This window comes from Ambystoma mexicanum, chromosome 11 (genome assembly GCF_040938575.1).
Source record: "Ambystoma mexicanum isolate Mex_15411 chromosome 11, UKY_AmexF1_1, whole genome shotgun sequence".
NCBI lineage: Eukaryota > Metazoa > Chordata > Amphibia > Caudata > Ambystomatidae > Ambystoma > Ambystoma mexicanum.
This window is the reverse complement of record NC_090934.1, coordinates 178,512,748-178,536,234: the sequence shown is the minus strand read 5'-3', so window position 1 is coordinate 178,536,234 and position 23,487 is coordinate 178,512,748. Positions and strand designations below refer to the sequence as shown.

The 23,487-nt window shown below is 47.3% G+C and overlaps 1 protein-coding gene across 2 annotated transcripts in view; it reads left to right on the top strand.

Moving 5' to 3' along the window:
- Positions 1-3,815: 3,815 nt before the first annotated feature.
- The window catches only part of LUZP1 (leucine zipper protein 1), a 455,239-nt gene continuing 435,567 nt past the window's right edge, over positions 3,816-23,487 (top strand). For both annotated transcript variants that reach the window (XM_069622740.1, XM_069622741.1), the window contains exon 1: positions 3,816-4,283. The gene's annotated coding sequence lies outside the window, so the exon portion shown is untranslated. The remainder of the gene's footprint in view (positions 4,284-23,487) is intronic.

The window sequence follows — 23,487 nt, the reverse complement described above, 5'->3', positions numbered from 1 at the left end:
TGCTCCATTTGTCATTTCAATCCCATAGATTAAGGACAACTGAGATTTCAGCTGCAGCTGCCTTTCGCCATCTTCTTGAAGATGGGAACCATGATTTTACACAAGCGTCTAAAGGTACATTAAAGCAGTAGTGTTCAGAACCATGCCAGACATTTCTCAGCACCGGCACATTTTTTTAAACTTCATTTAATCATCAGTGGACAACACTACAATGCAGCAAAACTGTATATATGTAGTACATTATCAGGCTCCTTCTGTAATGATTCACTGGGAGAGAAAGCAGATCAAAAACATGTACAAATTTGTAGGCAATGAAAATAATCAATTCACCGCAGTTCGGATTTACTCAGCAATTCCAGCGGCTGCGTTCAGGCTTTGCATATATAATTGAAACTCTCCCCAAATGTTTTTCGGACGGTGAGCAATACAGGTAGTTAAGATATATGTTGCTTCTCTAGCATTGGCCCCCAGTGGTCTCTATTGTATTATCGCACATTATTGCAGGGTCTCCTCTTTAGGTCCCCGCCCCCTTGTATCTGCTATTATTGTTGTTACAAGACTCTGTGCTCACTGTATCCATCCTCCTCTTATGCCTCCCCCCTTTGTGTGACCCTAGTGTGTGAAATCCCATCCACCCACCTCCTGCTTGGGCTGCATTCTCCTCTTTTGCTCTCTGCTTCGCACCCCACCAGTGTGCTCCAAGTCCCCCCTATCTTCTCTAACTGCTATTATAACTCCTATTCTATCCCTCTCACTAGGTCTGATAGGAAGAAGCTCAAAAGGGATATCCTGGTCTCCAACCCAGGCCTCCCTATGACTGATACCTACACCAGTGCTTCCTCCAGACAGACCCTCACCGACATCCTCTGTGTCGTTCCCTCTCCAAGCCTCATGGACCCCCCATATGGTATATGTTGTCTCTCCTTTTTCCTCCTCTCCCATTAATGGTTGCACTCAGTGGGGGGTCCTCCTGGCCCCCTTCCATTCCTCCAATTGATCCAGGACCCTCAGCCCAATCTCAGAGACACTTCCCTCATCTTATCAACTTCATTCCTTCTCCTGCTACTCCTACCTACACCTTTCTGGCACCCTCCACAGCCTCTCTGGCTGCTCTGCCTCCTCCTTCCTCTGCCACTTCTCTGGCACCCTCTTCTTCCTCTCTGACTACCCAGTCATCTCATCCTTCCTCCTCTGCCCACTCTCAGGCACCTCTTAACACCTCTGCGCCACCATCTCATGCCTGTACCCCTCGACAGAAGTCTTTCAAATCTGTCAATCTGCTCCACATCGCTACTCTTAACTCTTGCTCTGCTGTCAAATAGTCCTCTGACATCTTCCGACTCCTCAAAGAACTTCCTCGCTCTCACCGAGACATGGATCACGGCCAGCTCTGTCACGAGTTTTGACAGTCTCCTCCCTGATGGTTACAAGATCCACTCTGAACCCAGAACCAACCATCCAGGAGGTGGAGTAGCCCTGATCTTCCCAGAGCGGATCCCTGCTTCTGTCATTCCTATGCAGGCCTACTCCTCCTTTGAATGCCTGGTCTGCAGGCTCTCTCTCCCGGCCTCTCTCTTACTGTTGCCACTATCTACAGGCCACCTGGCCAGGTCGCCCTCTTCCTCTCCGAGTGGGCTGGCCTCTCCTCCACCCTCTAAGCATCCACTTGGATGCTTCTAGAAACTCTCTGCAATTCTCTCTCTATTCTTCTCTTTGGCCCGAAACACACTCCAGGGCACACCCTGGATGTTCTTATCTCATCAGACATGCCCCTCTCCATCCCTCTCACCACTCTTCCCTCTTGGACTGACACCTTTCTTCTCTCCTCTCACCTGTCACTCTCTATCCCCCAGGTAAAGCCAAACCCCAGCACTGCCACCCACTCTCTCAATTACTAGGTTGGGATGTCTCAACACATAAGCGCATCTGTCCCTGCTGTTTGTCACTACAACCATTGGACATTCCCAATGCATCGGCCCCACCACCTCTTTTAGGATGTTATTTTAACAGGCTTTGGAGTTCATCTTGTACCTTTTTCTGGAGGTATAGCTCTGCTTTCCTCAGATGTTGGGGGACGAGTTAGACTACGCCCTTGATGTGCACTTTTACCTGCCTGGTCTTTAGTTTGCCCAGACCCTGAAATTAAATTGGGTAGCAGGATTTCAAGAAGGCAATTCCTTCTGATAGCTCACTTCCACCAGACCCACGTGTAAGGCTGTATCATAGCTCTGGAGGCAATTGCAAACAGTTCATGTCTCCCTGATTTGTTTTTGTGGGTGACTATGCTGGTGAACTATCCAATGTTTTTTAGTGATTCGGTCTCACCCCTGGATAATCTTTGCTTTTGATAGTTTCATTGTGATTCTTTGGCGGTCCTTCCTAGTCATTATGTGCCCATCAAAAATTAAAAGGGTTGGTCCACTACTAGGATATGCACCTCTGCGATGCATTGTTTGTCATTGCCTGTGAAATGGCATACGTGTGCTCATCTTGCGGTCTCCACAGAGGAGTCACTTGTGGGTTTGTCTTCTCTTGTCACTGTGCCCACATTTGTCTGATCTGTTGCATGGCTATGTGAAGACCTCTCCTATGTGGCTGTGTTGGTTAGGTGGGGGTTTCCAACACTACAAACTGTCTGAAAGTGGCGTTTCTTCCTGCTGTGTCATTACCACAACATTGGACAAATCCCTGTATGTGTGAAGGGAGCAACGCTTGGTTAGAGGCGTTCCCCTCGTATCTAGTGGACGTACATCCGAATTTATTGGTTTCATCCGGTGTTTGCCCAGTTTCCAGCTGCATATCAGACTGCCACGCTTTCTTGGCCCTTTGGTGCTTTTATTTTCGCTGCCTGCAAGACCACAGTTTAACAAATCGAAGCTAAGTCTATGATCTCTAGCACAAGAGGCTTTTTTTAAAAATTTTTTTACTAATAACGCACTGCACGTGGAAGAGGAACATCCTTTTATTAATCTGTGGCAGATGACTTTCCCAAAGTCCAACGAATTATACATTTTTTGTAGACACTTATGTTGCCCTCCTACTTGGATTGGTTAAAAAGGAGTCATTGACGGTGCACACTTCGCTCAGCCATGAACCTTATGTTGATGGTTGTGATTAGAGGGTCGTGTGAAGACTTTTCCCCAGGAGCCAGTATCTTGTTCACGGCTCTAAAGTACTTCCCTAAAACAGTCACCAACTCTTTCACTGGCAGAGCGAATATGATCAAGACTTCAGCTACTCAGTCCAGCAGTGACCTCCGCCATGGGCAGGAGATCGCTCAAAGGAGCTTTATTGGGGAGTCTCAAGATGACACGTTGTAATAGCATGGACTCATTTGCTCTGTCCGTGGTCAACCCTAAACTGTGGGCACGGTTATGTCTTGTAAGTGGAGTTAGTATTTGATCCGCTGCGCTGTCCGGCGTGGCTGCAATTTCACTGGTGCCTGCGTAGTCCTCTCTCGGGAGTTTGCTGTGGTGACGGCGACCTTCACTTTTGACTCTGACCTTCGGATTCCATACACGGGCAGCTCTCTCGTTCTTCTACGACACAATATACTGAATAAAATGAGCCAAATACATACCAGCACTTGGTCTGTCAAGAACCAGTGCAGGGTATACCACACACCGCCCTCCCCTCAAAGTGGCCGACTTCTCTGTACTAGTGGCGTTGGAGCTCCCTTTTGGAAGTTGAAACACCTCACATCGCAGAGGCGGCCCTCCGCACAAGGTACTCCCCCAACAACAATAAAGTGACAGCAGCGAATCCACGGCTTCTTCCTGAAGCGAGCAGACCGGCTGTTATTTCAGCCTCTGCCTCCTTCCGCTCCCTGCTGCCGGGAGCGGCCCGTCCGGCCTCCGGGGCTCCGCCTCCCACAACCAGTCAGGCCGCTACAAGCCCCGGCCACCTCCCCAGCCCTCGCCGTTCGCTTCTCTCTGAAGCCCCGAACCTCGGTGACTCCCACTCGGCCTTCCCTCTTTTAAGACCCTCGCACACCTCTCTGGGACTCGTGCGTCGCCTCCCTCCCTCCCTGAGTTTTGTCCCACGGGGCCTAGACTTCCCAGACCCGCCTACCCCAGACAGAGACCGAGGCTCGGGCTCCGCCTCCCCCAGCAAGACCGTCACAGCTTCAGGCCGCCCAGTGACATCAGTTGGGAGGCTGGCTCCGGTGCTGCGGGCCCACCTTTCATTGTTAGCGGCCGGGCAGGAATGTTTTGGTGAGAGCCCCGCAGTGCGGCCACACGGGGCCCGGGCCGTGACGAAGGAGGCACCGTGGCCGCTGTGAGGTGAGGGAACCACCGGTGCCGCCGTGTCAGCGATGTGTGTGTCTGTCTATGCGCGAACATACTTGGCCAAAACTGCAGCAAGTTCCTTCGCCGCAGTGCCTGTGCGGCGATGCGTGTGATGGTATGTGGGGTAAACGTGCCACTGAGTGTATGTGTGCGTGAAGGAGGAAAGCCCCCAACTGAAGCCCGTTGCCAGCCTCGGCATCAGGCTCAGGTGTCCGCAAAAAGGGGATATAGCAGCTTCCCTGAGGAATGTGGGGCTTTGAGCAGTGCTACTGTGCAATGGGTTCCCCGCAATAACGCTGCAGTGTGTTGCTCCGTGTGTGTGTCTCTCTCTCTCACGGGTGTCTGTTGCTGGTGTTACCTATGTTATTGTTTTGAGTTTGTGTGTGTGCTCCTATGTATGCATATCTGTTATTGATTGTGTTGCTGTGTTTGTGATGTGCTTGCTCATGGGTGCTTTCCTACAGCTGTATGCATTTGTGTTCCTGTGTAAGTATGTGTGTGTTCCTGTACGTGTTTTTTTTACACGTGATGTGCAGCCGCTTGCTGCAGCACTGCTGTGGAAGAGCGAGTCTGGGCAGGAAAAGGTTTCCGAGCAGAGGCTGTTTTTTCTGCTGAACACGAGTGATGGAATGTGGGTCTGTCTTCCTCTCTGCAGCAGGCAGGATGTTGTAAGTCAGGGAGAAGCCCAGCCTCTGCAGGGAGAGTTACTTACAGCAGCAGTGGTGATGCCTCTCCTAACCTGAAGCCCATTTTAGATAGAAAACTTGACATCCCTAAATTAGTTAAAAAAATACCTGTCAAGCATTTCATAAGCTGTCTTATTTTTTGTCTAGTACAGTTTAGTTACCATGTAACTTATACACAATCCGAACATGACTAACTACAGATATACATATTGTATGTATTATACCATTTAGGCGTTTCTAACCAATTGTCCAGCTCATTGTAATGTATTACTTGATGTTTATCTAAGAAGAACTAATTGATTCTTATGTTATGTGCATTCCAGGATGTTGTGTTTTACAGATATATTTCTATCCGAAATAAACGTATTTGATTATGATATTATATATTACCTTAGTAAATAGAAATCCTTGTACTAGTTTGCAGTTCCTACTCCCAATACACTTTACACAGACGTTATACAAATGTAATCCATGCCATTATGATTTTCATTAACTTCCTGTAAACGTGCATCAATAATTTTACACAACCTCATGCAATTATGGAGAACATAAGCGCCTTCACCGAACATAATTATAGACCAAATGAATTCCTTTCCAACGTTAGTAAAATCTGCTTGTTAAGTATTGTCTTAGCTGTGTTATCCTCTCCCTTGCTATTCTTGTGTACAGTACTTCGTTGGCCTTGTGGTAACGTTCTGAATTTTTTTTAATAAAACGGTCTTCGAAGGATGGCACCTTTTTTTATTATGCCGAGACATGTTTGGGAATGCTTTTAGGCCTCTCTCACGTTTTTAACAGTTCCCTGTATTGTGTTGTCCCCTTTTCTTGGAACGAATTTCTGTCCAACCTTTCCCCTTGGGAACAGTGAAGTGTGTCCTGTGTACATGCCATGCTGTTTTCTGCACAGGCATGTGTCAGCAGAAAGTTAAGGATGGGGAGATGCACGGTCTGTTTGGAGGAGTTACTTACTCGAGGAATTAGTTGTAAAAAGGAAAAGACGGCTGCTCCGGTTAAGGAAAACATGCATTTTTCATTGTCTGTTAGCTGCAATTCTTTAAATTGTATATCATCCCGCTGTTCCAAAACGGACTCTTGTGAAGACAACTTTGAAAATATTGGGGCATATGTTTATTTGCTAGCTCTCCTAGTCGTATCGGCAGGGCCTTACCAGCTTTATAAAGAGTGATTGTACCTAGTGGCAGTTTTCATTGGCCGTGCTTGACATTGTAGTCTGCATTCCTTTCTATTTGGGCAGCGAGATACATCGCGGATTCAGATGTCAGACATCCATGAGAACTCTTAGCTGAACGGGTCTTGGAATGTGGGTGTCTAAGCAGCATGCAGGCTATTGGAAGACTGAGTGAAGCCCCATATTTGTAGAGCTTTGTGTTGGTGCATATGTTTTTGAACTATTTTAAATGATAAGCGTGCCGCTTTAGTAAAATATGGACACTAAGCTTTTTATGTTTTTCTCAGTTGTAGGCAGTACATTTTGCATTATAGTCCCTTTTTTGTAATTCACAAAATACATAGGATATCCATGGATTTTATTTAGGCTGGGGCATTTGTTGCTTGCGATCAGCTGTTAGATATCCTGTTGTGTACTGTAATTTTCCTTGAGAGTTGTTGTGCATTGGCTGACTTGGAAGATATTGTACTTGTAAACCCTTTGCTTAAATGCACTTGTTGGAACGTGGACGGTATGCCTTTCGTAGCAGGCATTATTGTGTAAGAAGGGGAAAAGGCCCCAAAGGGTTTCAGAGATGCACAGGCCTTTACGGCCATGGTTGGCTTTGTGTCGTAAAATATTTTTATAGACTTTCAGATATTAAAATGAAAAGATTGCATCGAATATATTACAATTAAAAGATTGCAAGGATATTGTCATGATTCTTTATCGGATGTGCATACGTTTTTGGGGCGTTAACTGTATGTCGCAAGCTCCAAGCAATGACAGACATGATATTGGAAGCCTCAACAATTAATTATTTAATACAAAGCAATATTGATTAGTTTGTAGTCTAGGATAGGGGCAGTTAGAAGACTTTTAAAATTCTCAGCAAATTTTAGAAATCACCTACTGACTTTGAAATGTTTGGACAGTTCCAGCAGATTTCCACCCTGTAACTATGGAATTTCCGAGTCCTCAAAAAAATGAACATTTTTTTTTGTTGCAGATTTTCAGTTTTCTATAGGTTTGGACTGCCTCGAGTCAGTAGGGCATTGTGACACGCACCCAATGAGTGAAACTTGCACCCGGTGTTTGAGACTTGAAGTTTGGTGAACACTGATAACAAACAGTAGGTTCTGACCTTTTTTGTTTTTTAGGTTTTCGTCTCACTATGGAGCCTGAATGAATGTTTTGCAAGCCCTGTCTCTGCAGATGGGGTATCAATGATGCCAATTAAGATTACCCCTGCTAATTGCGCAGGGAGTATTCCATTAAAGACTAGGAGGCGAGCATTATGCTTCAACTTTTTATTATACTCTCCAGCAGTTTCAACAAAACACGTATCACTTTTCTTCCTTTGAAACTACAAGTCCCAATGTCTCAGTAGTTCTATGTAGCCCATTCCAGCCACAACACTCTTCCTGTTCCTGGACTCCTCCTCTCTTTTACAGTTCTGAACTTCCTCTTGAACCTTTGTATAAACGACCCGCCAACAGGGCGAACAATTCCAACTTGGCGCCAGCTCAACAGAACTGCCTTTCACTCACAGTGACTTTCTTGCCAACTTCGATTCCCTTGAGGTTCTTTAATCAATTCTATAGCAAGACTGGAGGCAAGCATCATGCTTGTTCAAAGCTTCCCCAATTGAGTTGTTGCCACACTTTCAATTGGCTTGAAATAAACATTCTTTAAAAGTATTCTCACTCAGCCAATCGGCTGCTAGCATAATCTTCCACAGAGATACCCCTGCTGTAAACGCTCTGTACGCCATTGCCCCTCTCACTGAGTGTGCTCCATATACATTCAGGTCAATACCTGCTGCCTGCATCACTTCCCTCACCCACCTTGCTATGGTGGCTGTCGCTACTGCCTGAAAGGGCCTCCTGCGCACAATTAGTAGCTGTGTAGTTCCTTCTGCTCTACACTCTGCTGTCCTAATCTCATATTCTTTGATACACTTCGCTACACACCACTTAGGCTTGGTCGGAAAATATGGGTAATGCACTGAAGTCGTGCCTGTCTTGGTTCTTCTCACTATTGAGAACATGACTCCTTCAGGCCCGAAGGACTTCCTGTTAATCTCCAGCGCTCTAACATCCGCTACTCTCTTACTGGATACTGGGCATAATAACATTGCTAATTTGTTGGACAGCTGCTTCAGAGAGAGGTACCTGTCTGATGGCCAGCTCTCCAGCAGACGCAACACCACTGCCACGTCCCAAACTTTATTATACTTTGCCTTTTGGAGGTGCCTTATATCTCGCTCCTCTTATTAGCCTGACTACCGCTGGATGTTCCCCTGCTGGAACTCCTTCAATTGGCAAATGACCAGCTGAAATGGCTGATCTGTATACTCCAATGGTCCGAAATGCTTTCCCATCCTGCAACAGGAATGCTAGGAAATTCAATATCGCTACTATGGGGGCCAAAACGGGATGACAATATCTCCCTCTACACCAGTTTGACCACCTGGCCCAAGCTGCGTCATAGCTCCTCCTAGTGGATGGTGCCCATGACTCTGCAAGGAGCTCTTCAGGTTCCGCGGAAATGCCTGGCAGTGCCCAGTGTCTCCTGATATCTTGCACGCTATTAGCTGCAGCGTCCCTCTCACTCTCGGAGGATGAGATAACCCAGCTGGGTCCGTGAGGAGCCGTTCTTTATCTGGGAGAAGCCGAGGTATGTCCGCTGACTGCTCCATCAGCATTGGAAACCATACCTGCGCCTTCCACAATGGTGCTATCAGGATCAATTCTGCTTTCTCCTTCCGACATTTCGCTTAGAGCCTGCTCAGCATCGAGAAGGGAGGGAACGCACAGTGCAGGTCCCTTGACCATTGTTGGTGGAAGGCGTCTGTGCTTTGCGCATCCGGATCTAGTCTCCAGTTTAAGAAGCTGGATTTCGTCTCCAGCTGAAGACGCTGGGTGTCTGTGCATTGAGACGCGACGCAAACAGGTCTGTGTCAACTGGACCCCACAGATGATTCAGAGTCTGAAAAATCTCGCTGTCTAGTCTCCTGTCGCTGGAGTCTGTCAGATATCGCGTGTTCCAGTTGGCCACTACGTTCAGTGCACCGGGCAGGTATTCCGCAGTCACTGACGTCCCTGTTTGAAGGCAATAATGCCGATTTAGCTAGTTCTGCTGGTAGTCGGGATCCTGTACCTCCTATATGATTTATATATTTGACTGCCAATATGTTGTCCATCTTGAGGAGGACACATGAACTCACTCTCTCTCTGGTGAATGCCTTGATAGCGAACAAGACCGCTAGGAGTTCTAAACAGTTTATGTCTAAATGGAGCTTTTTTTCGCTCCATTTCCCTCTGGTCTCTAATGATCTGCATCTTGCCCCACAGCCTATGCGACTGGCATCTGAATCTATGATTAGATCTGGTCGATCTCCGAAAATGGCACGTCCATTCCAGGCGTCCATATTCTTCAACCACCATCCTAGTTCTATGATGGAGTCCCGATCTAATAGTATTTGCTGATGATACTTCAGACCTTGTTGGAGATGCTTGATCTTCAGTCTCTGAAGCGCTCGATAATGCAGTGGGCCTGGGAAAACGGCTTGGATCGATGCAGCAAGCATCCCTACTATTCTTGCTAGCACTCTGATCGATACTGTCCGCTTGCTCAAGCAGTCCCTGATCTTTCTTGATAACTCTCATTTTCCTCGCTGGTAGTTCCAGCGTTGCTTTCTTGGTACCTAGCACAAAACCTAGGAAAGCTATCCTTTGTGCTGGCTTTTTATCCGACTTCTCTATGTTCACGAGGAAGCCCAAAGATGTCAGCAGGTCCTGTACCCATTTTGTCTGATATATTAGCGTCTTTCGCTCTTCTGCTAAGAGGAGGAGGTCGTCAAGATATATAATCATCCTGATGCCCTTCTCTCGAATCGCTGCTGCTACTGGTCTCGTGAACTTGGTGAAGGCCCAGGGCGCTGAGGCTAGACCGAATGGCATGGTTCTGAACTGCCACAGCTGGTTGTCCCAGCGAAACGCTAAGAATGTTCTGAATTCCTGCTTCCTTCAGGTCTAACCTTGTTAGCCAGTCCCCCTCTCTTAGGGAATCTCTGAGCTGGTGTATCCCTTCCATTTTGAAATGGCAGTATACTATCCAGCCGTTCAATTCCTTTAGGTTTATTACTGGGCTCACTTTTGTTCTTTCTTTCTGTGGACCAAAAACATGTTGCTTATAAATCTGGGGGTCACGCAACACTTCTCTATGGCTCTTTTCACCTCCAGCTGTCGGAGCTCGTGGTCTAGACTTTCTTGCTCCGATTGTGCTAATCGCGGCTGCAAAGGCCAAACTGTCTGTACTGGCTGTTGGACAAATTCTAGGTGCAGACCTCTGATGGTTTGCAAAACCCAAATGTCGCTGGAAAGCGCGTGCCAATTGTTCCAGAAAAGTTTTGTTCTGTCCCCCACTGGTGGATATTGCGTTGTTCTCACCTGCTGAAAAACTCTGCCCTCTGCCGGCTCCTCTTCCTCTGCGCCCTCTCGGAAATCTTTCTCTGGCGGGGAAAAAGGAGTCCTGCTGTTTATTCTCCCAGTATTGTGCCCTGGGATTCTGGGGTCTACCAGGAAAATCTTTATTGAAACTTGTGCTTTTTCTAGCGAAGCATACGTGCTTCTCCGAACAGTAGACCTTGTGCTGCCTCACCGGCTTCATACGTTGCTATGTCGCTCAACTTAGGGTCTATTTTCAGGAGCAAACCTCTCCTTCTCTCTGAAGAGATGGCACAGTTTGCGTTGCCCTTCAGACAGACTGCTCTCTGAGCCCAACTGGCCAGTGCTTCGGGATCCACTTCTTCCCCCATATCCCTTGCTCTCTCTGCGAGGTCCATTATTTTCACCTTGCCTTTCAGGCAGACTGCTCTCTGAGCCCAACTGGCCAGTGTTTCGGGATCCACTTCTTCCCCCTTATCCCTGGCTCTCTCTGCGAGGTCCATTATTTTCGCCAGCAGACCTGATATGGCCAACACTTTCTCTTGGCAGCTTCTCCAGGACCTATTAATACCCTTGCGTTGGTCCGTGCTGGTCTTTGACATGAAGGTCAGCATCTTAGGGTCCAATTCTTGCGTCTCTGCCACTTTGCCCGGGAGGTCTGGCCGCAGGCATTCTGCTTGACGTTTTTTGCCTCACTTCCTTGTCTAAGGCCTTCCTCAGCCTGAAGCTCATGTGCTGTTTCTCCCCTAGGGAGGGCTGCCAGTCCGACGATCTAGGGTTCCTGATACTGTCAGGATCGAACATATCTGCCATCTCTTCTGGCTCCTCGACCAGCTATTTTTCTTTGCGGTTTCTCTTGCCCCAGCTGGGTTTCGACCATTCCTCCTCTGCTCTCTCTTCCTCCTCCTGGGGGGATAGTTCGTCTTCGGTTGGCTCTTCTTCCAAGCCTAGGTCATCTCTGCCCATAGTGTCTTCCCCTGGGAAGGGGTTTGTGAGGCTTGGCACTGTCTGCCTTTGTATGAAGGATTCCTTCAGTTTCGTAAAGGCGTCCACTGCCTCTGGGGTCTTCCCTCTTACTCTGTAATTTCGACCTGTGGGGTCAGAAGAGGCTTCTCTTTTCCGGGTCTGGTTGCTCCCTTCAGCCCTGTCTCCGAGGCTCTGTGGGCGTGCTGTCTCTATCTCTGGTGCTGTCTCGGGACTGGCTCAACATGCTTTCCAGAGTTTCCCGTCTTTCTTGTAGGGGTCTCACCCCTTCAGCCACTGCATCCGTCACCGAGCTCCCCAGCACTTCTTTAAAACTGGCAGCGAGGTCTAGTGGCTGTTCCTCTTCGCTCCAATCAAATTCTGACATGTGTGGGTGGTGTGTACCTGGTACCTGAGTCGGGTGTCTTTGCATGCCCACCACTGCATTGCTTGTTAACTTAAACATATCTTAATAGGTACATTCATCCCTCATACTTTCGAACTCTGATCATCTGAAGATTTGCATTGTGCAAGTGATTCCCTTTACAGCATTCTGAATGTTGTGAGATTGGGGGAATCCTTGTTTGTACACAAGTTTACATCAATGACATTGAAGTGTATGCAGCGTGAAATCATTTAAAAGGGAAAACATGTCAGTTTCCCTTTATGAGAATTTTCTTTTGGACTTGCGCAGGGTTTTAATGCAGTTTTCCTAATTGTGCGGTTTCATAATTTATTTTTCAGACAAAACACATTTAGGGATGGGGGAAATCACTAAATATTATTGGTTTCCAACTTTCACAAACCCTCTGATCTCTTCTGTTACTTAGAAAGGTTTCGGTGGGAAGTGCCCACTTACCTGAAGAACACTCACAATTCCACACCTTTTAGGAATAGCTTCAAATTGACTTAAGTTGCAAACTAATTCACAGCACCCGCATTCATTTGTCAGTTTGATAGGTTAGTTGGGAACTTGGGTTTTTGTTGTTTTCAGATTATTCATCAAACACTTTTTAATATTGCGAAGGCTGGTTTCAACAGAATTTGCCCATGGGCAGATATGCTTACGTTCAATTAACCAAGAAGAATGTTTCAGGTTCCTTGTTGCTAAGTGTTTGTTTTCCACTAGGCAACACTGTTAAAGAGAAGATAGACGGTTATGCATATTAAACTGAAATTGTTTTCACAGTCGTAAGCAAACCCTTTTTGTAGATTTGTTTTGCTTTGCAAACCTTTGAAGTCCCGGCTAGAGTTTTTGTTATTCATCAGTTCCATATGTGTACTTACATACACGTGTGTAATTCCCGGCCCAAATGGAGCCCTTTCAGGGAGGTGGGTTTTATATAGGTGTAGTTGGGGAGAACGTACAAGAATGAATAAGGGAAAAAACAAGACACGGTAGGGTTTTAGTCTTTTATTAAATGTGAATGTGCTTTGACTGTAAGGACTTGGCTGACTGTATCATGTTTCCCCACCATGGGAGACGCAGACCATTAGGATCAGAGGCAATGAACATGACTTCCCTGCCAACAATAAAGAAGTTACCGTCAGACAGATTCTAAAAGGAAATTAAGAAGAAAGGACAATTGGAAAGGACAGAGGGAGAAAACCGAGGAAGACTGACGGGTATAGCTGCAGATGAAGAGAAGAGAAAGGGAAGATTAGATCTCCCTGGGCAAGGGGGGGATGGCGGAAGGGGGTAGGCTGCAGCCTCCCAGGGTGTTGAGGAGGCGGGTCTGCGTATGCCAGCTGCAACCCAGAAAAAAATCAAAAGCCCTGGGCTGCATGCGGGGTGCGGCCTAGGTGAAGAAGCGGCACTGCCCATGGTCTCTTGAGTGGATCGAACTTGGGCGAACAGCTGACGAGAATCAAACTAGCCCTGTGAGACGTGTGGTCCAGGACCACGAACTGAGGGAGAGCGGTCGGCCTGGGGGCCAGACAAGGCACACTGGAGGAGGTCGGAGTCCCATACCATGCAAGGGTCTGGGTAAAGATGGAGTGCAACCTGGGGAGCAGACCACTCGCATCAGGGCTACACTGGGTGGGAGGTGAAGAATGTTACCCCGACTGCATCAGAAGTGTGCGTGGGGCTGCTAGCACTGCCTGGGGGCATCTGTGGTCTGTTCCTTTCCCAGGGCTGTACAGGAATGGCCTGGTGGCACGGGACTTAGCTGGAGCCCTGGCTGCTATAACCTACAAGGCCTTGGCCCTGCAACAGAGTGCAATAGTTCCTTGCAGGCTCCATCCAGGTAGGTGGGACCTGAACCGTGCCCAAGGAAGTTTGAATCCGCTTGAATGCATACTACTATGGAGGAAGGTATCTCCACCTAGGTGTGCATGGCCTGGGCAGAGTTTCACCAGAGAGCTCAATGAATAAAAAAGCAAAAAAATAAAGCTCCACCAAGAGTGTCAATCGTGGCTTCAATAGCCCCAATCCACCAATGCACTGCCACAGAGGAAATATTATTGATGATGACAGCCCGGCATGGCCCACTCAGGGGCACCCTAGGTAACCTGTGGCAGCCATCCGAAGGTTGGCAAATTCCTGGATGACAGATACTTTACCACAAGAAGGTACTGTACGTTGGGCTTACTATATTTAACAAGTGACTGACGAATGGGGAATTGGAAAAGGTTTTAAGGACAGTCTGTAGCTGCCAATGTTATTTAAATTAATATTATCAAAGATGTATTGGGGAAAGAGGAAGGTTTGGAATGAGCGGATGGGAGCCTAGGGAAAGTCTGAATAGGAACTTGTTTGAAGTTCATATGGAGTGGGGTTTGTTTCATAGAGTATCTCTTACACTTAAAAATGATATAACTAACAGTGATTGGAGAAACTGAAAGGGGGCAAACAGTGAGTAGAAGAAAGTTTGCTTGTTTAAGTAGGTTTACATTAGGTGCATCATTTTTGAATTGCAGATTGCTCAGTGTCTCACCTCACCAGCTGGTCTGGGTGGGTGGGATAGTCCCATTGTTTCCCTTTGCTGGCACAGGTAAAGCTTGAAGGGTGTGTGCCAGGGCCATAAACGCAGGGGCTATATCTGCCCTAGCGGTGTTGTCCAGACTGAAGAAAATAAATTCTATGGGCCTGATTACGAGTTCGACGGTTTTTCCTTTGGAAATACTACCAAAGAGAACTCCATTACTGTTAACTTGCAGTGTCCACACGATTTTGAGGAAGACGTACTCTTAGGTTAACCCATCTCCCTTTTTTAATTGCGTTTAACACTTATAAGTGGGAACAACAAACCAGGAACACAACCCCCACCCCTCACACAACCCACAACCTCATGAGAACACGGTACAGCCAAAAGAAGAACATTAGCAAACAGAATAGTAGAATCCAGCCTGTGATAAATTAATCCATCCTACAACTTCTAACTCCAAGGCGGTTTATGATGCCGCCTGGTACACAGACAACCGTTATTAATATACTATCCCTCCTTTCACACAACCATCCCAGCCTTCAAACTTCGCCCCCCTCCCCTCCGCCCTCTGTAAGGAAGGCATGGTATCAACAGTAAGACTCACAAGAGACACAGTAAGCTCAAGGATGTTTATTGAACTCCAAAAAGGGTTTGAAAAACGCCTATCTAATCCTAAATCTTAAGATGGGAGCAAGCTACGACCTTCAAATAATAACGCAGTCATAGTGGTGTCTTGTCAAAAAAAAGGACCTATACTAATAAACCTATTGCCAATCCTTACCTCTAAATACAAATAGTGTGGGAAACAATGTTATGTAAAAGAAAGAAGTGCTTTAGAAATGATATGTTAGGATGTTTAGGCCGTTGGCCTCCCTTCCCCACGTTTTCACCATGGGACAAGGCGGTACAGTCTCTGGCTTCTATAGCACGAGGGTGCAGTTCAAACTCAGGGTTTTCTATGCCCAAGTCTCTGCCTTTCAAAGTTTCTTCTTTCAGAGAGCGTGATGAGACAAAGTTCCTTTCCTCTTAGGATTTCAAACATGCTCCATTTCTCAGGTGATTCACTACTATTCACCTCAGATCCCTCTCAGCCGGGCTCATATCTCCTTTAACACAATGCTCGTAGGATTTTCATGTATCCAATTTCTTGGGTGATTTAGGGTTCACCCTGGATCCCCCTGAACCGGGCTCGGAACCGTTTTACACAATGTTCAATCAGTCTCCCTCCGCCGGACTCGGACCAATTTAATTCACTTTAACACAAACTTGCTTTAACCCAAAACTTTCAATCGATCTCCCTTGTTCGGGCTCGGACCAACTTTTATCTACTTTGTCATCAACTTTCTTGGTATTATCAACATCAAAGACTTTTGATTATGCACATGATTTTTCTTGACCCGCCGCAGGACCACTTCGATGCACAGTTCTTTGCCACTCGTTCAACTTTGTGAACGCTCAGTTGGATACCTTAGAGACCTGCAAATGAGCATGCCTGCAGTGCCGGACCACTCTGTCAAAGGTACCATATCTTGGTTTCAACTTTCAATCACTCATCTGTTCAATTTTACTCTGGTTGGTTATCACATGCGTTTCATGTACTGCTCACCATACAATGTTGCCGCTTGCAACCTAAGCTTCATCACAGACCGGTCTGGTATCGATCTCCCCAACTCACCAGCTTTGTTGATTTCACTGGCGCTGCTTTTGAGCCAAGGAGAATACCACGGCAGCTGCTGATTTTCCTTGCCCTGATTATCAATGCGGGAGGGCCCCGGATACCTCCGATACACAATGTAGTATTCCTCACCCTTGTTCCTGGTCTTACGCTTTCTATTCTCTAGGCTTCATGAAAGAAACGGTTCCTTGTCGAAAAGGTCAAGGGAACTTCCCTCCTTGTAATCCCCCTCGGTTCACCCGTCTTTTATCCTCATGTTAAACTGCCATCTTGGAACTGCTGTTTCCTCGTGTGCTTTGCCCAGCTCTGAGGTGTGCTCTCGTGCTCCGCCTTTTATCCGTGTGGGGAAGTGTAATGGAAGTCAGGTGTGCGTGATGATCAGTAATTGCCTGATCACTGTATTGGTACACGTCGGGTATGTGTCTCGGATGTTCGTCCGTTTTCTTTCATAGCGGGCTGTCTGTGAGAAAGTTTTCGTGTTGTGAAAGGGGGGTTGAGTTCTAAGTATCCTACCTGGTAGGATGGGGTAAAGGTGTTACAGGGAAGGGGTTACCGCGTCTCACCATCCTGTATCCCACTCTCACTCCCCAAAGATCCCTTACCCAGGTGATCCTCCTGCACTGGTCAACAGCCAGGAACTAGATCCAAAAGCGATGGCCGTGTCCTGGTCACCTGGATGACGGATCCTCGGGGACTAGTGGGTGAGACACCTTCAGGTTTCTCACACCTCCTACTACCAGTATTGACTGGGCCCTTGGTTTTTTCCAGGCTTTAGCCACCAATGATCTTGGCACCGTTGTGGCCCTTCCGAGCAATTTCCTATCAGACCTAGAGGACACATCAAACCAGGCCAGGAGTGGAATAGCAGCGTTGCCGCATTCCATGGGTCCTCTTACCTTCAATACAACCCAGGGGATAGACCTACCTTACTGTACCATATCCACAAGAGAGCGGATGCCCAGCTTCTCAAAATGTTCCCTGAAGAACTTCTCATGCATGATGCCAATCCTGTGCACAGCGTATATTGAAAGTTCAGAGTTTAATTTCCCGTCCTCCCTTGACATAGCTTATTCCCAGGCCCAACGCATGACATCTACTGGCTTCACCTCCCCTTTGCCACTGTTCTTTTCTTCCCCCATAACCTCCCCCTGAAGTCATTCGGCCAAGACGTCGCTCTCTCCAGCTTAGTATGTGGGAGTTCAGGTGATGGATGCCACATATGGGATTTGTGCCGCTAGATAGTAGACAAACAGATCTGGGCAATCCACTCCTCCTTCATACAGGAGAGTCAAAATATCTAAGGAGACCGTGGCTTGTTCCCCGCCCACACCAGCTTTACCATCAGACTTTTAACGCACTTACAGAATCTTGAAGGTGGAAACACTGGCACGTTGTTGAAATTATATAGCATCTTTGGGACCGCTACCATTTTTCGTAACGAGATCCTTGCGGCCTGCGACAGCAGAAGGCGAATCCATGCCTCCACCAGTTGTTCCAGTGTAGCTTCATAGTTCTCTTCGTAGAGATGAGCTGGAGAAGTGGAAACCTGCACCCCTAAATAGTGTATGCATCTAGGGCACCATTCAAAGCCCTCCCCAATGTCCCCTGCACTTACCGCTGACGTTAGGGGGAAAACCTCCGGTTTATGTATAAACTGGTCTAAATCGGATTAGTCCCCAAAGCATAAGATTTCGTATACTAGTGGTCGCAAATTATGCCTTGGGTTTTTAACGCACAGCAGCATATCATCGGCATACAGCGATTATAGCTGAGACATGCAAGTATATTTTGACACTCCTGTGGGCATGATGTTCCCTTATGCTGCGGTCCAAAGGTTTGATTGCAAAGGTGAACAAAATAGAGGACAAGGGGCACCCCTGATTTGTGCCCCTAGGAAGTTTGATGCAGTCAGATACCATCTGGTTAGTTAATATGCTAGCTTGGAGAGCTGTGCATAGAAACTAAACCCACTGGAGGTATGTCAACCCTAGACTGGACCGACAAAGGACCTCGAATAAGAATGGCCACTCAACAGAGTCGAAGGCCTTCTCAGCGTTGTGCCACCACCACAATGGGAACCTCATTGTTTACATTGTGCATCAGGGTGAATAGATGCCTGAGGTTCTTTGAGTGGACTTCCCAGGTAAAACTCCTGCCTGTTGCAGAAGAATTAGGGCCAGGATATGTGGGAGAAGGAGAAGCCTATCTGCAAGCAATTTAGCTATAATCTTATTGTCCGTATTAATCAAGGACAGCGGCCTCGATGATGCACACCTGCGGGGGTCTTTATCGGGTTTTAAGAGTAGTGTGATCAGTGCCGTTCTGGTAGATTCCAGCAATGACCCAGAGGACATGGAATGCTCGTACATACAGCATAAATGCGGGATCTGCAGTTGTGCATATTCTTTGTATATCTCTGCAGTCATGGCATCAATCCCAGAGGCTTTCCCATTCGGAAGGGACATAATCGCTCGACCAATCTCATCAGACGGAGGGGTGTTCAAAAGGTCTGCTTGTGCCGGGTGCAGCCATCCTAGCGTTACACAATCTAGAAATGACCCTATCTCTTCTGGTGTTCTCTATGTGGAGTATAGTCTATCATAATAATCCCGGAAACTTGTGTATCTTTTTAGGGTCCCTAACTAGGTTTCCTTTAGAATCCTTTATCTCAAGAATGACACACTGGTTCCTCTCTTTCCTAATCGACCGAGTGCGGCTAGGTCTGTCCCCTTCCCCATAGGACGACGCTGCATTGGAGTCCCCCAAATATTTCTCCCTGCACGCATTTTCCCTTCTCTTCTCTCGCAAGGTCTGTGCCACTTCGAGATCCCTGTCCAACACCTGCTGCTGTTCGAGATCTTTAATCTCCCCCTGGATAAGGTTGTGCGTATAGATTTCAGGATTCCCGCCCCCCTCCTTCTAGATGCAACATCCTCTTATATAAACCTTAAACACTTCCCAGGTCACTCTGGGATCCAGGACAGATCCCAACAAGTAATCATGTATATCTTGCGCAATCTCATCCTTAAACACTGTGTCATCAAGGGCCCGGGCACAGAAAACTCCATCAGAGAGGTTGATGCGTTTTGTCAGGGCACACTACTACTAACACCACCGGGAGTGGTCAGATAGGGCTCAGGGTAACATCTTGGCAGATCGCACCGTCTCAGCCACAGAGGTTGTGAGCATAACCTAGTCGATCCTTGACGCTCTATTGTGAGCCCCTGAAAAGTACGAGTATTCCTTTGCCTCGTGATTGAGGTGGTGCCACGCATCCACCAGACCTCAGAACTGGCACCAGGCATCCACCAGACCGCAGAAATCCACATTGTCTCCCCACACTGTTGCTGCCTTTGGAGGAACTACCTGCAACGTTCTTGAGAGGTCTGCCGAGAGCACCATTGCAACATTAAAATCTCCCACCCAAACCACTTCTTAAGAGGAGAATTTGTGCATGTGGCCGCACACTCAAGAAAAAAATTCAGGAGAATCAATGTTGGGGCATATCTTTTAACAACGAGAAGCCGAGTACCCAAACATTCCCCTGCTAAGAGAAAAAAGCGACCCTCCCCATCAATAAACTGACCATGTAGCCGGAAGTTCACAAATTTTATGAATGTATGTAGCGACATCTGTTGAGTGGGAGGAGAAGGAATCTATGGACCCCCACACCGCACTCAGCTGCTCCGGGGAGCGCACTACCCTAGCCAAATGAGTCTCCTGTGTATATATAGCACATTGACCTGTTGCCGCTTCGCTTGATTTATGATCAAGCGAAATGTATTTCCATTAGTCAACCCGCGAATGTTCCAGATCATTACTGTTGACAGCTCACCCCCATCCCATGTGGCTATCAGCAGCCATCTCCTCACGCTTTTACCACGCCCAGAACTACTAATGCAAACTGATCCGAGGTGAACCAGCTTTTTGGACCCTATTTACATGCGAGACACCAATTTAGTGATAGAACCATGCCCTCCCCAAGTTCCCCCAACCACCCATACCCACCGACGCCGGAAACGCCAACATACCGGCCAAATTTTCCCACCCCCCAATGCCCCTTGAACGTTGCTAACCACCCAAATACGCGGTGACATCGAAAGTTAGTCAGCCACTTTGACTCCATGTGACTGGCATTGTATATTTGCTTCCCTGCAGACGTCGTGTGATCTCGAATCTTTTAAGCCCCGCCTATAGCGTAGCACCCCACCAACATCAGAAATGGGAAAGAAAGCAACGAGTGTAAATGCATAGGGTAGAAATAGATACCCCAGCAGATTCAACGTTTAAGTCCAGACGGATCCGCCAGTTCCACAGCAAATAGCTTGGCCGCCTCTTGCGACGTGAAGAACCAGGTCTTTCCACCATGGACCACCCTCAGCTTCGTGGTGAACAGCATGGAGTAGCGAATGTCCTTTTTCCACAGGATATTTTAAATTTTAAAAAACAACTTTTATTGATTGACTCATTGCCACATACATTTCAGTACATGATATTCATTTATGTTCTCCCCAGGTTGAGTGCTTAAACCTAACAGTAAATGCAATTTAAGAGGCCTTTAATCGGGCTGCATATCATCATTGACAATGAGTTCATTTTGCATAATATAAAAAAACAATATTAATAACAACTAACGGAACCCCCCCCTTAAACCAGTGAGTATGGTGTTAGTATAGATCTCAGGGATCGAAAATAACTATTACCACGCACTATCCTCATGCAACACCCCATTTCCATTTATAACACAGTGACATTTTTAAGCAAGACCGGCTTATAGAAGTAGTGTTCCCTATTTTTAACAAAATTATGAAAAGGAAGCCACACCTTCAGAAACTTTTGATATGTCCCGGCTCTCAATGCACACACCTTTTCTATGGCCAGTACGCCCCAGATTTTTTTTTTAAAATTCAAAATTTATTGATTTTATGCAAAGTCAACAGTCATCTACATACAGAGTTTGTCAATAAGATATTAGAAATGGCATGTAAGGTGAATACCGTCTCCGTATGGCATGCGCAATAGTTCCTGAGAGTTAACCAATATTGCAAGTAAAATCTGTAATACCCAATCTTGCTTCCCCCCTCCCCCCTCCCCTCCCTTCTCTAACATTTCCAAGTACGGGATTGAAAAACAACATTAAACAGTGAAACCACATCAGAAAGCTTTGAGTACAAATATAGTGTCCGACCAAGACACATAGCGTGGCCCATGGAGCCGCCACAACGAGAATCATCGTTCATTGTCAGTATTGGCACAAATCACAACAGTATTCTGCACACATTATCTTTACAAGGCATGTTTGGCTCTGAACTCAAACCAGGCACTTTCGACATCCGTAAGGTCTCCGCGTAGGGCGGCAGTCAAGCATTCCATTCTATAGAGAGTTTGGGCAACCCCAAGCCACTCGGTTTTACTAGGGAGCTTTGGCCTCTTCCATACCATAGTGAGACAGGCTCGTGCAGCCATCAGTAGACCGTGTACCATTGTAGGTGCCTTTACAACTTTGTCCCCTGTTTCGATCAGACCAAACAAGATGAGCATTGGGTGCTGTACCCTTCCTTCATTGTCCAGTTCCCTGATCCAGCTAAGAACCTCCGACCAGTAGGTCTGAACCATTGTACACCCCCACCACATGTGCCAATAATCAGCTCGCATCCCACAGCCCCTCCAACAGTATGGGCTAACCCCTTGGTACATCTTGGCGAGCCTGATCGGGTCATACTGCCACCTATACAATAACTTTATAGCATGCAGTTTATACTGGCAGGATATAGAGGATTTCGCAGTACGTCTGCAGATTTGTAGCCACAATTTTTGCGAGATTTGCCTACCCATATCTGCTTCCCATCTGCTTTTAAGCACCAAGGAGGGGAAATATCGGCCTCGATCAAAGCCGAGTACATAGCACTTATCAGGCCACTGGAGCCCGTACATCGATCAAGGATCATTTCAAACGGGGTAAGATCCCTCTGCAGTTGGTCCTTCCAGATTGACCTTGTCATTACCCCTTTGAGTCTCAAATATAGGAAGACCGAGAGCGGGCCTATGCCGAGCGCCTCCTGGAGCTCCTGAATGGTTATAAAGGTTCCATTGCGCCATAATTGGCCCACCCTTTCCAGCCCCGCTTGATACCATGTTTCATAGCCTCCTGGTTCTGGGATTGCATCTCGGATTCCTGGTGACCAAAGGTGTCCTAGGGGAGATGGCCATGTCGTGACGCCCATCATTTTCCCGCCGGGTTTCCATACTGCCCACAATGTGCCCAGGATAGGGTGGGATCTGATTCCCTCACGCAATTGAGATCTGGGGACCCATAACCATTCGGACACAATAAAGGGACGGAGGTGATAATTATCCAGCGCTATCCACTGGGGCTCTGAACGTTGCCTAAAGTGCGGGACAAGAACCCTAAGTTGTGTCGCCCTGTAATATGTCTCCATATCCGGGAGGCCTACTCCTGCGTTGTCTTTGCGGAGCTGGAGTAAGGATCTCGGAATCCTTGGCCTCTGGCCCTGCCATAGGAAGGTCAGAAACAATTTTCTCACTTCCGTGAAGTATTCTGGGGGGATCCTAATGGGGAGCATCTGAAACAAATATAATATTTTAGGGAGAAAGACCATCTTTATGGCATTTAAACGGCCCATCCAGGAGATCGTGAGCCTAGACCAGCGTTGGCTATCTTTCTGTAGGGCGAGTGACAGTGGTGGAAAGTTAGCTCCATATAAGGAGTCAAGATCGCGGGTGACATTGATGCCCAAGTAACGGAGGGTAGTAAGGCTGACTTGAACTCCTAGCGGGGCAAAGCGCACGATCTCAGAATCCCTATCTTTGTCAATCGGGAGGAGGACTGACTTCCCTGTGTTGATTCTTAAGCCGGCCAGTGCACCGTATTCCTCAATTATGTTGAGCGCAGCTGGGATCGAGTCTAAGGGGTCCGTCAGATGAAGCAGGATATCATCCGCGTATAGTCCCAGTTTATACTCCCTGTCTCCTACCGTGATGCCCTTAACTCTACTGTCACTCCTTAATTTCTGCGCCAGTGGTTCGAGGGACATCACAAACAATATTGCTGACAGTGGGCAACCCTGTCTCGTTCCTCTTTCAAGGGGGAACCAGCGTGAGTATCCTCCATTCACCGCCACAGACGTCGTGGGGGAGGTGTACAATGCTTTAATGGCGCGGCAGAGTTTCGGTCCCAACCCATTAGACACTAACACTCTTTCCAAAAAGTCCCATGACACCCTATCAAAAGCCTTCTCGGCATCCAACGACAAAAGAGATGGGTCCCCCTTCATTCCCTGTGCCTCGTGAAGTAAGTGTAGTGT